General features: G+C 31.3%; 1 protein-coding gene across 3 annotated transcripts in view; it reads right to left on the bottom strand.

Moving 5' to 3' along the window:
- Tsp66E (Tetraspanin 66E) overlaps window positions 1-16503 on the bottom strand; it is a 483181-nt gene that overhangs the window by 53281 nt on the left and 413397 nt on the right. The gene's annotated exons all lie outside the window — the stretch shown is intronic.

Below are 16503 nucleotides of genomic sequence, written 5' to 3'. Positions count from 1 at the left end.
ACAGCGTTATAATGGTGTACTAATGGGATGTTCCAACGTCACGTGTGGGACAAATGTACGCAATATCTTATCTTTGTTGAAACCAGCTGGGAATTTCTTGTTGTAATAGATGGTTTGGACCAGACCTGTTTCCAATGACATTAATAATCATTAGTATGTTTGCCTTTTTTGTATTTTAATAATTAATTAATGTTTTTCACATGACCTAGCAATTGATAATTAATTATCTAAAAACATAGTCATAATGAATTATGATAATTGTACTTTAAAATGATAATCAAAAATAATTGGATAAATTAGTTATCATTTTAGATTGAAAATAATCTAGTAATTAAAAATTAATAATAATAATTAATAATTAACAATAATCGAACAATTAAAATAAATCACAATCAAACAAAAATTTCATTAAAATTAATTGTGAGCGTTGAATGGTAGGTGCGGGTTGAAAATATTCTTATACTTGCCAATTAATGCGGATTATAAAAGAAGCACGTCAAGGAATTTACAAGGATTGAGTAGATTTAATAAAGCTGAAGTAAACAATTCTGACAGCTGACAGCACAGTGCAGCTGGCTGATGACATTAGAGAAAAGTATGTGTATACAAAGTAGCCAATTAGGCTCGAACATGCCGGCCGCTTTAAACAACGGTTCAAAATTATAATACAGAATTAAATAAAATTACAATTTCAATTAATTTGAAAATATATCAGAAATTGTAGGCAGCAGCGACAGCTTGGCGATAGGCCGTAGGAAATCCCCTTCTGATGTTGTCAAATTAACCACACGAACATGATCGTCTTTCCCAGGGTGGGTGTCGAGTACACGCCCCAACTTCCACTTAGTTGGGGGAGTGTTATTATCGTGGACGACTACGATGCCCTTTCTTCGTAAGTTTTGCGTTGGGGGAAACCATTTAGATCGTTGCTGCAGATTGATAAGATACTCATCACACCAACGTTTCCAAAAGTGTTGTCGGATAGATGTGATTATTTGCCACCGTTGGAAAAGTGTTGCCTTACATAGTTCTGTGTCAGGGTCAGGTAACCCTCTTAGTGGTTCGCCAATGATAAAATGTACTGGCGTAAGGACCTCGAAGTCGTCAACGTCGCTGTATATTGAGCATATAGGACGAGAATTTACGCAGGCTTCGACTTCGGTTTGTACGGTTGAAAATTCTTCGTATGTCAGAAGAGCTGTGTCTAACGCTCGTATAAGGTGGTATTTCCATCTTTCTTAAGTTCGTAAACTTAATGTCTTTTAGACGGCTTCTATAGAAATTTTGAAAATGAGTTTACGTCGCTTCAAATAAAACAACTTTTTTACTGTAGACTTTTTGGTGTTTGTAGAAGAGAATGTGGGGTCGGAGCCACGTTTTTTAAGTTTAATCTTTTTTTGAGAAAACTTATTAAAAACGTACATTACGTTTATTTTGTTTGTTGGGTATTTATAGAAAGGCACTTTTTTACTTTTTGTTTTACTCAACCCATTTAACCTTGAGTAAATTTTTGGATAGAAGTGCCTAATTAAAATTTCAACGCCCTTAATGGTGAAAAATACAAAATATTTATACAGCTTTTTAAAATGAGATTTCTATAGAAATTTATTATTGTTTTAGCTTTATTGTTTTATGAAAAGAACAAAGCATTCACTTAATTAGTTTCATTTGTTTACAAACTGCTAATATGTTCTATCGCATACTGTCACATGATCAGAGTTGGGAGCAGTGCCATAAATTTTGAGTAACAACGCTGCTCGAACTTAAACGGGATGACATAATCAAAATCTTGTTCAAAGTGTTAATGAGACCTTAATTTGTGATGGTTTTAAGCATCTTTCCATATTCCTTATGTTCGTAAAATTAATGTGTTTTAGACGGCTTCTATAGAAATTTTGAAAATGAGTTTACGTCGGTTCAAATAAAACGACCTTGTTGCTGTAAACTTTTTGATGTTTTTACAAGAGAATGTGGGGTTTCAACCACGGTGAAAGGAAATATATGACTAGGGTTAGTTATATTCGGGTCGGGGTAAAGACAATTTTTATTTGCACAAGCGTATAATTACTTTTTTCACTCAATCCATTTAACCTTGAGTAAATTTTTGGATAGAAGTGCCTAATTAAAATTTCAATGCCCTTAATGATGAAAAATACAAAATATTTATGCAGCTTCTCGAAATGAGATTTCTATAGAAATTTCTTATTATATTAGCTTTATTGTTTTATGAAAAGAACAAAGCGTACACTTAATTAGTTTCATTTGTTTACAAACTGCTAATATGTTCTATCGTATTCTGTCACTTGAGCAGAGTTGGGAGCAGTGCCATAAATTTTGAGTAACAACGCTACTCGAACTTAAACGGGATGACATAATCAAAATCTTGTTCAAGGTGTTAATGAGACCTTAATTTGTGATGGTTTTAAGCATCTTTCCATATTCATTATGTTCGTAAAATTAATGTGTTTAAGCGGCTTCTATAGGCATTTTGAAAATGAGTTTACGTCGGTTCAAATAAAACAACCCTGTTGCTGTAGACTTTTTGATGTTTTTACAAGAGAATGTGGGGTTTCAACCACGGAGAAAGGAAGTATATGACTTGGGTTAGTTATATTTGGGTCAGGGTCAAGACAATTTTTATATGCACAAGCGTATAGTTACCTTTTTTCACTCAATCCATTTAACCTTGAGTAAATTTTTGGTTAGAAGTGCCTAATTAAAATTTCAATGCCCTTAATGATGAAAAATACAAAATATTTATGCAGCTTTTCGAAATGAGATTTCTATAGAAATTTCTTATTATATTAGCTTTATTGTTTTATGAAAAGAACAAAGCGTACACTTAATTAGTTTCATTTGTTTACAAACTGCTAATATGTTCTATCGTATTCTGTCACATGACCAGAGTTGGGAGCAGTGCCATAAATTTTGAGTAACAACGCTACTCGAACTTAAACGGGATGACATAATCAAAATCTTGTTCAAGGTGTTAATGAGACCTTAATTTATGATGGTTTTAAGCATCTTTCCATATTCATTATGTTCGTAAAATTAATGTGTTTAAGCGGCTTCTATAGGCATTTTGAAAATGAGTTTACGTCGGTTCAAATACAACAACCCTGTTGCTGTAGACTTTTTGATGTTTTTACAAGAGAATGTGGGGTTTCAACCACGGAGAAAGGAAGTATATGACTTGGGTTAGTTATATTTGGGTCAGGGTCAAGACAATTTTTATATGCACAAGCGTATAGTTACCTTTTTTCACTCAATCCATTTAACCTTGAGTAAATTTTTGGTTAGAAGTGCCTAATTAAAATTAAAATGCCCTTAGTGATGAAAACTACAAAATATTTATACAGCTTTTTCAAATGAGATTTCTATAGAAATTTCTTATTATATTAGCTTTATTGTTTTATGAAAAGAACAAAGCGAACTTTTAATTAGTTTCATGTGTTTACAAACTGCTAATATGTTCTGTCGCATACTGTCACATGACCAGAGTTTGGAGAAGTGGAATAAATTTTGAGTAACAACACTATTCGAACTTAAGCGGAATGAAATAATCAAAATCTTGTTCAAAGTGCTAATGAGATATTAATTTGTGATGGATTTAAGCATTTTCCATCTTTCTTATGTTCGTAAAATTAATGTGTTTTAGACGGCTTCTATCGGAATTTTGAAAATGAGTTGACGTCGTTTCAAATAAAACAACCTTGTTGCTGTAGACTTTGTGATGTTTTTACAAGAGAATGTGGGGTTTCAACCACGGTGAAAGGAAGTATATGACTTCGGTTTGTTATATCCGTGTCGGGATCAGGACAATTTTTATATGCACAAGCGTATACTTACTTTTTTCATTCAATCCATTTAACCTTGAGTAAATTTTTGGTTAGAAGTGCCTAATTAAAATTTCAATGCCCTTAATGATGAAAAATACAAAATATTTATACAGCTTTTTCAAGTGAGATTTCTATAGAAATTTCTTATTATATTAGCTTTATTGTTTTATGAAAAGAACAAAGCATATACTTAATTAGTTTCATTTGTTTACAAACTGCTAATATGCTCTATCGTATTCTGTCACATGATCAGAGTTGGGAGCAGTGTCATAAATTTTGAGTAACAACACTGCTCGAACTTAAACGGGATGACATAATCAAAATCTTGTTCAAAGTATTAATGAGACCTTAATTTTGTGATGGTTTTAAGCATCTTTCAATATTCCTTATGTTCGTAAAATTAATGTATTTTAGACGGCTTCTATAGGAATTTTGAAAATGAGTTTACGTCGGTTAAAATAAAACAACCTTGTTGCTGTAAACTTTTTGATGTTTTTACAAGAGAATGTGGGGTTTCAACCACGGAGAAAGGAAGTATATGACTTGGGTTTGTTATATTCGCGTCGGGATCAAGACAATTTTTATATGCACAAGCGTATAGTTACTTTTTTCATTCCATCCATTTAACCTTGAGTAAATTTTTGGTTAGAAGTGCCTAATTAAAATTTCAATGCCCTTAATGATGAAAAATACAAAATATTTATACAGCTTTTTCAAGTGAGATTTCTATAGAAATTTCTTATTATATTAGCTTTATTGTTTTATGAAAAGAACAAAGCATATACTTAATTAGTTTGATTTGTTTACAAACTGCTAATATGCTCTATCGTATTCTGTCACATGATCAGAGTTGGGAGCAGTGCCATAAATTTTGAGTAACAACACTGCTCGAACTTAAACGGGATGACATAATCAAAATCTTGTTCAAAGTATTAATGAGACCTTAATTTTGTGATGGTTTTAAGCATCTTTCAATATTCCTTATGTTCGTAAAATTAATGTATTTTAGACGGCTTCTATAGGAATTTTGAAAATGAGTTTACGTCGGTTAAAATAAAACAACCTTGTTGCTGTAAACTTTTTGATGTTTTTACAAGAGAATGTGGGGTTTCAACCACGGAGAAAGGAAGTATATGACTTGGGTTTGTTATATTCGCGTCGGGATCAAGACAATTTTTATATGCACAAGCGTATAGTTACTTTTTTCATTCAATCCATTTAACCTTGAGTAAATTTTTGGTTAGAATTGTCTAATTAAAATTTCAATGCCCTTAATGATGAAAAATACAAAATATTTATACAGCTTTTTCAAGTGAGATTTCTATAGAAATTTCTTATTATATTAGCTTTATTGTTTTATGAAAAGAACAAAGCATACACTTAATTAGTTTCATTTGTTTACGCCCTGCTAATATGCTCTATCGTATTCTGTCACATGATCAGAGTTGGGAGCAGTGCCATAAATTTTGAGTAACAACACTGCTCGAACTTAAACGGGATGACATAATCAAAATCTTGTTCAAAGTGTTAATGAGACCTTAATTTGTGATGGTTTTAAGCATGTTTCAATATTCCTTATGTTCGTAAAATTAATGTATTTTAGACGGCTTCTATAGGAATTTTGAAAATGAGTTTACATCGGTTAAAATAAAACAACCTTGTTGCTGTAAACTTTTTGATGTTTTTACAAGAGAATGTGGGGTTTCAACCACGGTGAAAGGAAATATATGACTAGGGTTAGTTATATTCGGGTCGGGGTAAAGACAATTTTTATTTGCACAAGCGTATAATTACTTTTTTCACTTAATCGATTTAACCTTGAGTAAATTTTTGGTTAGAAGTGCTTAATTAAAATTTCAATGCCCTTAAGGATGAAAAATACAAAATATTTATACAGCTTTTTAAAATGAGATTTCTATAGAAATTTATTATTGTTTTAGCTTTATTGTTTTATGAAAAGAACAAAGCATTCACTTAATTAGTTTCATTTGTTTACAAACTGCTAATATGTTCTATCGCATACTGTCACATGCCCAGAGTTTGGAGAAGTGGAATAAATTTTGAGTAACAACACCTTTCGAAATTAAGCGGGATGACATAATCAAAATCTTGTCCAAAGTGTTAATGAGACCTTAATTTGTGATGGATTTAAGCATCTTTCCATCTTTCTTATGTTCGTAAAATTAATGTGTTTTAGACGGATTCTATAGGAATTTTGAAAATGAGTTTACGTCGGTTCAAATAAAACAACCTTGTTGCTGTAAACTTTTTGATGTTTTTACAAGAGAATGTGGTGTTTCAACCACGGTGAAAGGAAGTATATGACTTGGGTTTGTTATATTCGCGTCGGGATCAAAACAATTTTTATATGCACAAGCGTATAGTTACTTTTTTCATTCAATCCATTTAACCTTGAGTAAATTTTTGGATAGAAGTGCCTAATTAAAATTTCAATGCCCTTAATGATGAAAAATACAAAATATTTATGCAGCTTTTCGAAATGAGATTTCTATAGAAATTTCTTATTATATTAGCTTTATTGTTTTATGAAAAGAACAAAGCGTACACTTAATTAGTTTCATTTGTTTACAAACTGCTAATATGTTCTATCGTATTCTGTCACTTGACCAGAGTTGGGAGCAGTGCCATAAATTTTGAGTAACAACGCTACTCGAACTTAAACGGGATGACATAATCAAAATCTTGTTCAAGGTGTTAATGAGACCTTAATTTGTGATGGTTTTAAGCATCTTTCCATATTCATTATGTTCGTAAAATTAATGTGTTTAAGCGGCTTCTATAGGCATTTTGAAAATGAGTTTACGTCGGTTCAAATAAAACAACCCTGTTGCTGTAGACTTTTTGATGTTTTTACAAGAGAATGTGGGGTTTCAACCACGGAGAAAGGAAGTATATGACTTGGGTTAGTTATATTTGGGTCAGGATCAAGACAATTTTTATATGCACAAGCGTATAGTTACCTTTTTTCACTCAATCCATTTAACCTTGAGTAAATTTTTGGTTAGAAGTGCCTAATTAAAATTTCAATGCCCTTAATGATGAAAAATACAAAATATTTATGCAGCTTTTCGAAATGAGATTTCTATAGAAATTTCTTATTATATTAGCTTTAAAGTTTTATGAAAAGAACAAAGCGTACACTTAATTAGTTTCATTTGTTTACAAACTGCTAATATGCTCCATCGTATTCTGTCACATGACCAGAGTTGGGAGCAGTGCCATACATTTTGAGTAACAACGCTGCTCGAACTTAAACGGGATGACATAATCAAAATCTTGTTCAAAGTGTTAATGAGACCTTAATTTGTGATGGTTTTAAGCATCTTTCCATATTCCTCATGTTCGTAAAATTAATGCGTTTAAGCGGCTTCTATAGAAATTTTGAAAATGAGTTTACGTAGATTCAAATAAAACAACCTTGTTGCTGTAGACTTTTTGATGATTTTACAAGAGAATGTGGGGTTTCAACCACGGAGAAAGGAAGTATATGACTTGGGTTTGTTATATTCGCGTCGGGATCAAGACAATTTTTATATGCACAAGCGTATAGTTACTTTTTTCATTCAATCCATTTAACCTTGAGTAAATTTTTGGTTAGAAGTGCCTAATGAAAATTTCAATGCCCTTAATAATGAAAAATACAAAATATTTATACAGCTTTTTCAAATGAGATTTCTAAAGAAATTTCTTATTATATTAGCTTTATAGTTTTATGAAAAGAACAAAGCATGCACTTAATTAGTTTCATTTGTTTACAAACTGCTAATATGTTATATCGCATACTGTCACATGACCAGAGTTTGGAGAAGTGGAATAAATTTTGAGTAACAACACCCTTCGAACTTAAGCGGGATGACATAATCAAAATCTTGTCCAAAGTGTTAATGAGACCTTCATTTGTGATGGATTTAAGCATCTTTCCATCTTTCTTATGTTCGTAAAATTAATGTGTTTTAGACGGATTCTATAGGAACTTTGAAAATGAGTTTACGTCGGTTCAAATAAAACAACCTTGTTGCTGTAGACTTTTTGATGATTTTACAAGAGAATGTGGGGTTTCAACCACGGTGAAAGGAAGTATGTGACTTGGGTTAGTTATATTCGGATCAGGGTCAAGACAATTTTTATATGCACAAGCGTATAGTTACTTTTTTTTCACTCAATCCATTTAACCTTGAGTAAATTTTTGGTTAGAAGTTCCTAATTAAAATTTCAATGCCCTTAATGATGAAAAATACAAAATATTTATACAGCTTTTTCAAATGAGATTTCTATAGAAATTTCTTATTATATTAGCTTTATAATTTTATGAAAAGAACAAAGCATACACTTAATTAGTTTCATTTGTTTACAAACTGCTAATATGCTCTATCGTATTCTGTCACATGACCAGAGTTGGGAGCAGTGCCATACATTTTGAGTAACAACGCTGCTCGAACTTAAACGGGATGACATAATCAAAATCTTGTTCAAAGTGTTAATGAGACCTTAATTTGTGATGGTTTTAAGCATCCTTCCATATTCCTCATGTTCGTAAAATTAATGCGTTTAAGCGGCTTCTATAGAAATTTTGAAAATGAGTTTACGTAGATTCAAATAAAACAACCTTGTTGCTGTAGACTTTTTGATGATTTTACAAGAGAATGTGGGGTTTCAACCACGGAGAAAGGAAGTATATGACTTGGGTTTGTTATATTCGCGTCGGGATCAAGACAATTTTTATATGCACAAGCGTATAGTTACTTTTTTCATTCAATCCATTTAACCTTGAGTAAATTTTTTGTTAGAAGTGCCTAATTAAAATTTCAATGCCCTTAATGATGAAAAATACAAAATATTTATACAGCTTTTTCAAATGAGATTTCTAAAGAAATTTCTTATTATATTAGCTTTATAGTTTTATGAAAAGAACAAAGCATACACTTAATTAGTTTAATTTGTTTACAAACTTCTAATATGTTCTATCGCATACTGTCACATGACCAGAATTTGGAGAAATGGAATAAATTTTGAGTAACAACACCGTTCAAACTTAAGCGGGATGATATAATCAAAATCTTGTTCAAAGTATTAATGAGACCTTAATTTGTGATGGTTTTAAGCATCTTTCCATATTCCTTATGTTCGTAAGATTAATGTGTTTAAGCGGCTTCTATAGGAATTTTGAAAATGAGTTTACGTCGGTTCAAATAAAACAACCTTGTTGCTTTAGACTTTTTGATGTTTTTACAAGAGAATGTGGGGTTTCAACCACGGAGAAAGGAAGTATATGACTTGGGTTAGTTATATTCGGGTCAGGGTCAAGACAATTTTTATATGCACAAGCGTATAGTTACTTTTTTTCACTCAATCCATTTAACTTTGAGTAAATTTTTGGTTAGAAGTGCCTAATTAAAATTAAAATGCCCTTAGTGATGAAAACTACAAAATATTTATACAGCTTTTTCAAATGAGATTTCTATAGAAATTTCTTATTATATTAGCTTTATTGTTTTATGAAAAGAACAAAGCGAAAACTTAATTAGTTTCATTTGTTTACAAACTGCTAATATATTCTATCGCATACTGTCACATGACCAGAGTTTGGAGAAGTGGAATAAATTTTGAGTAACAACACCTTTCGAAATTAAGCAGGATGACATAATCAAAATCTTGTCCAAAGTGTTAATGAGACCTTCATTTGTGATGGATTTAAGCATCTTTCCATCTTTCTTATGTTCGTAAAATTAATGTGTTTTAGACGGATTTTATAGGAATTTTGAAAATGAGTTTACATCGGTTCAAATAAAACAACCTTGTTGCTGTAGACTTTTTGATGTTTTTACAAGAGAATGTGGGGTTTCAACCACGGTGAAAAGAAATATATGACTTGGGTTTGTTATATTCGCGTCGGGATCAAGACAATTTTTATATGCACAAGCGTATAGTTACTTTTTTCATTCAATCCATTTAACCTTGAGTAAATTTTTTGTTAGAAGTGCCTAATTAAAATTTCAATGCCCTTAATGATGAAAAATACAAAATATTTATACAGCTTTTTCAAATGAGATTTCTAAAGAAATTTCTTATTATATTAGCTTTATAGTTTTATGAAAAGAACAAAGCATACACTTAATTAGTTTAATTTGTTTACAAACTTCTAATATGTTCTATCGCATACTGTCACATGACCAGAGTTTGGAGAAGTGGAATAAATTTTGAGTAACAACACCGTTCGAACTTAAGCGGGATGACATAATCAAAATCTTGTCCAAAATGTTAATGAGACCTTAATTTGTGATGGATTTAAGCATCTTTCCATCTTTCTTATGTTCGTAAAATTAATGTGTTTTAGACGGATTCTATAGGAATTTTGAAAATGAGTTTACGTCGGTTCAAATAAAACAACTCTGTTGCTGTAGACTTTTTGATATTTCTACAAGAGAATGTGGGGTTTCAACCACGGTGAAAGGAAGTATATGACTTGGGTTTGTTATATTCGCGTCGGGATCAAGACAATTTTTATATGGACAAGCGTATACTTACTTTTTTTCATTCAATCCATTTAACCTTGAGTAAATTTTTTGTTAGAATTGCCTAATTAAAATTTCAATGCCCTTAATGATGAAAAATACAAAATATTATACAGCTTTTTCAAATGAGATTTCTATAGAAATTTCTTATTATATTAGCTTTATTGTTTTATGAAAAGAACAAAGCGTTTACTTAATTAGTTTCATTTGTTTACAAACTGCTAATATGTTCTATCGTATTCTGTCACATGACCAGAGTTGGGAGCAGTGCCATAAATTTTGATTAACGACGCTACTCGAACTCAAACGGGATGACATAATCAAAATCTTGTTCAAAGTGTTAATGAGACCTTAATTTGTGATGGTTTTAAGCATTTTTCCATATTCCTTATGTTCGTAAAATTAATGTGTTTAAGCGGCTTCTAAAGAAATTTTGAAAATGAGTTTACGTCGGTTCAAATAAAACAACCTTGTTGCTGTAGACTTTTTGAAGTTTTTACAAGAGAATGTGGGGTTTCAACCACGGTGAAAGAAATTATATGATTTGGATTAGTTGTAGTCGGGGCGGGGTTAAGACAATTTTGATATGCACAAACGTATAGTAACTTTGATTGAATGACGGTTGTAGATAATGACATGACGGAATCGAGAAAGATAGAGACTTCCTTATATCAAAATTTTTGAAATTCGATGCATTAGCTAGGTTGAACTCGAAAACAGAGCTTACTTGTTCGATATCGAAAGTTTCGAAAATGTTGGAAAACTGTCACATTGCATTTAAAAATACTGTAAAAGTGGTAAATCGTGAAATCTCCCGATCGCACAGGAGGCCTTTAGTTTGATCACAATTGAGTATTAGATTTACCAAAAAAACGCTAGAAAACCTGTGAATTGAGCAAATATGGTGCTATTAGACATCAAAATATGTATAAATAAAAAACTACTCAATGTATTTTAATCGGGGGACTTTTATTCCATATTTTTCTTGTTGTTTATGAAATAAACGAAGTTTATTTAAAAAAAATATGCGCCGAATGCGAAAATTTTCTGTTTTTGTATAAAATGAACGTAATTTATTTAAAAACAAGTAAGAACGGGACTGTCTTTGGCTGTGCCGAAGACTTCATACCTTTCATGAATGGGGCTGAACAATAATCTTATCCCGTTCGTAATCTCCGAATAATCGGATGTATAAGATAAGAAATATATAGTGAACAGATCTGCATACCTTAACGATTTTTAAGATAAATATAAAATAAATAAAAAACAGGTAGGTACTTTGTGTGAGGATGCAAAATTTCTGGTTTTTTGTGGTCTGCGTGTAAAAACTATGACTACGAATCACGTATTTCAACAATATATGACGTAAACGTAACTATTTGATGAAATTTGATGAATTTTGAAGCTTCTAGCCGTAAAAAAAGGGCAAAAATGACAGTTTATATGAAGTATATAATATATATACCACCGATCTCTATGATTTTTTCAGACAACAATATATGCTATATATGTAAGCATATGGTAAAATTTGAAGCGTCTAGCTGTTAAAAAGGGGCAGAAATTGCGCAAAGTTTCTTAACTGAACAATCGGTTGTATGAGATATATACTATATATACCATCGATCTCAATGATTTTTTCAGACAACAATATAATCTATACACGTAAGCATTTGGTGAAAGTTGAAGCTTCTAGGTGTTAAAACGGGGAAGAAAATGCGCAAAGTTTCTTATCTGAACAATCGGTTGTATGGGATATATACTATATATACCACCGGTATCTATGATTTTCTCAGACAACAATATATGCTATACACGTAAGCATTTAGTGAAATTTGAACATATCTAAACGATTTTTAAGATAAATATAAAATAAAAAATAGGTAGGTAATCTGTGTGAGGATGCAAAGCTTCACGTTTTTTGTGGTCTGCATGTAAAAACTATTACTACGAATCAGGTATTTCAAAAATATATGACGTAAACATAATTATTTGATGAAATTTGATGAATTTTGAAGCTTCTAGCCGTAAAAAAGGGGCAAAAATGACAGTTTGTATGAAGTGTATAATATATATACCACCGATCTCTATAATTTTTTTAGACAACAATATATGCTATATCCGTAAGCATTTTGTGAAATTTGAAGCTTCTAGCTGTTAAAATGGGGCAGAAAATGCGCAAAGTTTCTTATCTGAACAATCGGTTGTATGAGATATTTACTATATATACCACCGATCTCTATGATTTTTTCAGACAACAATATATGCTATATACGTAAGCATTTGGTGAAATTTGAAGCTTCTAGCTGTTAAAATGGGGTAGAAATTGCGAAAAGTTTCTTATCTGAACAATCGGTTGTATGAGATATATACTATATATACAACCGATCTCTATGATTTTTTCAGACAACAATATATGCTATATACGTAAGCAATCGGTGAAATTTGAAGCTTATAGCTGTTAAAATGGGGTAGAAATTGCGAAAAGTTTCTTATCTGAACAATCGGTTGTATGAGATATATACTATATATACAACCGATCTCTATGATTTTTTCAGACAACAATATATGCTATATACGTAAGCAATCGGTGAAATTTAAAGCTTATAGCTGTTAAAATGGGGTAGAAATTGCGAAAAGTTTCTTATCTGAACAATCGGTTGTATGAGATATATACTATATATACAACCGATCTCTATGATTTTTTCAGACAACAATATATGCTATATACGTAAGTATTCGGTGAAATTTGAAGCTTCTAGCTGTTAAAATGGGGCTAAAATTTGCCAAAAAAATATATATATATACTATATATATATACTATATATACCACCATATATATACTATATATACCACCGATCTTTATGATTTTTTCAGACAACAATATATGCTATATACCTAAGCATTCGTTGAAATTTGAAGCCTCTAGCTCTTAAAATGGGGCAGTAATTACGAAAAGTTCCTTATCTGAACAATCGGTTGTGGGGGATATATACTATATATACAACCGATCTCATCAATTTTTTCAGGCAACAATATGTGCAATATACGAAAGTATATGGTGAAGTTTGAAGCTTCAATCTGTTAAATTGGGTAAGATATTACAAAAATCCTCTTTTTCTGAAAAATCGGTTGTATGGAGGATATATGCTATAGTGGTCCGATCCGGTCGGTTCCGACAAATGTCTAATCGGACACCCAAATACACCCGCTCACCAAATTTTATCAAGATATCTCAAAAATTGAGGGACTAGTTTGCATACAAACAGACAGACGGACAGACGGACAGACGGACATGGCTAAATCAACTCAGCTCTTCAACCTGATTATTTCGGTATACTTAATGGTGGGTCTATCTATTTTCCTTTAAGGACTTACAATTTTCGGTTTCGTGACGAAATTAATATACCATTTCATTTTCATGAAAGGTATAAAAATAGGTAGGTAATCTGTGTGAGGATGCAAAGCTTCACGTTTTTTGTGGTCTGCATGTAAAAACTATTACTACGAATCAGGTATTTCAAAAATATATGACGTAAACGTAACTATTTGATGAAATTTGATGAATTTTGAAGCTTCTAGCCGTAAAAAAGGGGCAAAAATGACAGTTTGTATGAAGTGTATAATATATATACCACCGATCTCTATAATTTTTTCAGACAACAATATATGCTATATACGTAAGGATTTGGTGAAATTTGAAGCTTCTAGCTGTTAAAATGGGGTAGAAATTGCGAAAAGTTTCTTATCTGAACAATCGGTTGTATGAGATATATACTATATATACAACCGATCTCTATGATTTTTTCAGACAACAATATATGCTATATACGTAAGCAATCGGTGAAATTTGAAGCTTATAGCTGTTAAAATGGGGTAGAAATTGCGAAAAGTTTCTTATCTGAACAATCGGTTGTATGAGATATATACTATATATACAACCGATCTCTATGATTTTTTCAGACAACAATATATGCTATATACGTAAGCAATCGGTGAAATTTAAAGCTTATAGCTGTTAAAATGGGGTAGAAATTGCGAAAAGTTTCTTATCTGAACAATCGGTTGTATGAGATATATACTATATATACAACCGATCTCTATGATTTTTTCAGACAACAATATATGCTATATCCGTAAGCATTTTGTGAAATTTGAAGCTTCTAGCTGTTAAAACGGGGCAGAAATTGCGCAAAGTTTCTTATCTGAACAATCGGTTGTATGAGATATTTACTATATATACAACCGATCTCTATGATTTTTTCAGACAACAATATATGCTATATACGTAAGCAATCGGTGAAATTTGAAGCTTATAGCTGTTAAAATGGGGTAGAAATTGCGAAAAGTTTCTTATCTGAACAATCGGTTGTATGAGATATATACTATATATACAACCGATCTCTATGATTTTTTCAGACAACAATATATGCTATATACGTAAGCAATCGGTGAAATTTGAAGCTTATAGCTGTTAAAATGGGGTAGAAATTGCAAAAAGTTTCTTATCTGAACAATCGGTTGTATGAGATATATACTATATATATAACCGATCTCTATGATTTTTTCAGACAACAATATATGCTATATACGTAAGCAATCGGTGAAATTTGAAGCTTATAGCTGTTAAAATGGGGTAGAAATTGCGAAAAGTTTCTTATCTGAACAATCGGTTGTATGAGATATATACTATATATACAACCGATCTCTATGATTTTTTCAGACAACAATATATGCAATATCCGTAAGCATTTTGTGAAATTTGAAGCTTCTAGCTGTTAAAACGGGGCAGAAATTGCGCAAAGTTTCTTATCTGAACAATCGGTTGTATGAGATATTTACTATATATACCACCGATCTCTATGATTTTTTCAGACAACAATATATGCTATATACGTAAGCATTTGGTGAAATTTGAAACTTATAGCTGTTAAAATGGGGTAGCAATTGCGAAAAGTTTATTATCTGAACAATCGGTTGTATGAGATATATACTATATATACAACCGATCTCTATGATTTCTTCAGACAACAATTCATGCTATATACGTAAGCAATCGGTGAAATTTGAAGCTTCTAGCTGTTAAAATGGGGTAGAAATTGCGAAAAGTTTCTTATCTGAACAATCCGTTGTATGAGATATATACTATATATACAACCGATCTCTATGATTTTTTCAGACAACAATATATGCTATATACGTAAGCAATCGGTGAAATTTGAAGCTTATAGCTGTTAAAATGGGGTAGAAATTGCGAAAAGTTTATTATCTGAACAATCGGTTGTATGAGATATATACTATATATACAACCGATCTCTATGATTTTTTCAGACAACAATTTATGCTATATACGTAAGCAATCGGTGAAATTTGAAGCTTCTAGCTGTTAAAATGGGGTAGAAATTGCGAAAAGTTTCTTATCTGAACAATCCGTTGTATGAGATATATACTATATATACAACCGATCTCTATGATTTTTTCAGACAACAATATATGCTATATACGTAAGCAATCGGTGAAATTTGAAGCTTATAGCTGTTAAAATGGGGTAGAAATTGCGAAAAGTTTCTTATCTGAACAATCGGTTGTATGAGATATATACTATATATACAACCGATCTCTATGATTTTTTCAGACAACAATATGTGCTATATACGTAAGCAATCGGTGAAATTTAAAGCTTATAGCTGTTAAAATGGGGTAGAAATTGCGAAAAGTTTCTTATCTGAACAATCGGTTGTATGAGATATATACTATATATACAACCGATCTCTATGATTTTTTCAGACAACAATATATGCTATATACGTAAGCAATCGGTGAAATTTGAAGCTTATAGCTGTTAAAATGGGGTAGAAATTGCGAAAAGTTTCTTATCTGAACAATCGGTTGTATGAGATATATACTATATATACAACCGATCTCTATGATTTTTCAGACAACAATATATGCTATATACGTAAGCAATCGGTGAAATTTAAAGCTTATAGCTGTTAAAATGGGGTAGAAATTGCGAAAAGTTTCTTATCTGAACAATCGGTTGTATGAGATATATACTATATATACAACCGATCTCTATGATTTTTTCAGACAACAATATATGCTATATACCTAAGCAGTCGTTGAAATTTGAA

The sequence above is a fragment of the Eurosta solidaginis genome, chromosome 5 (genome assembly GCF_040869045.1).
Source record: "Eurosta solidaginis isolate ZX-2024a chromosome 5, ASM4086904v1, whole genome shotgun sequence".
NCBI lineage: Eukaryota > Metazoa > Arthropoda > Insecta > Diptera > Tephritidae > Eurosta > Eurosta solidaginis.
This window is presented reverse-complemented; position numbering and strand designations above follow the sequence as displayed.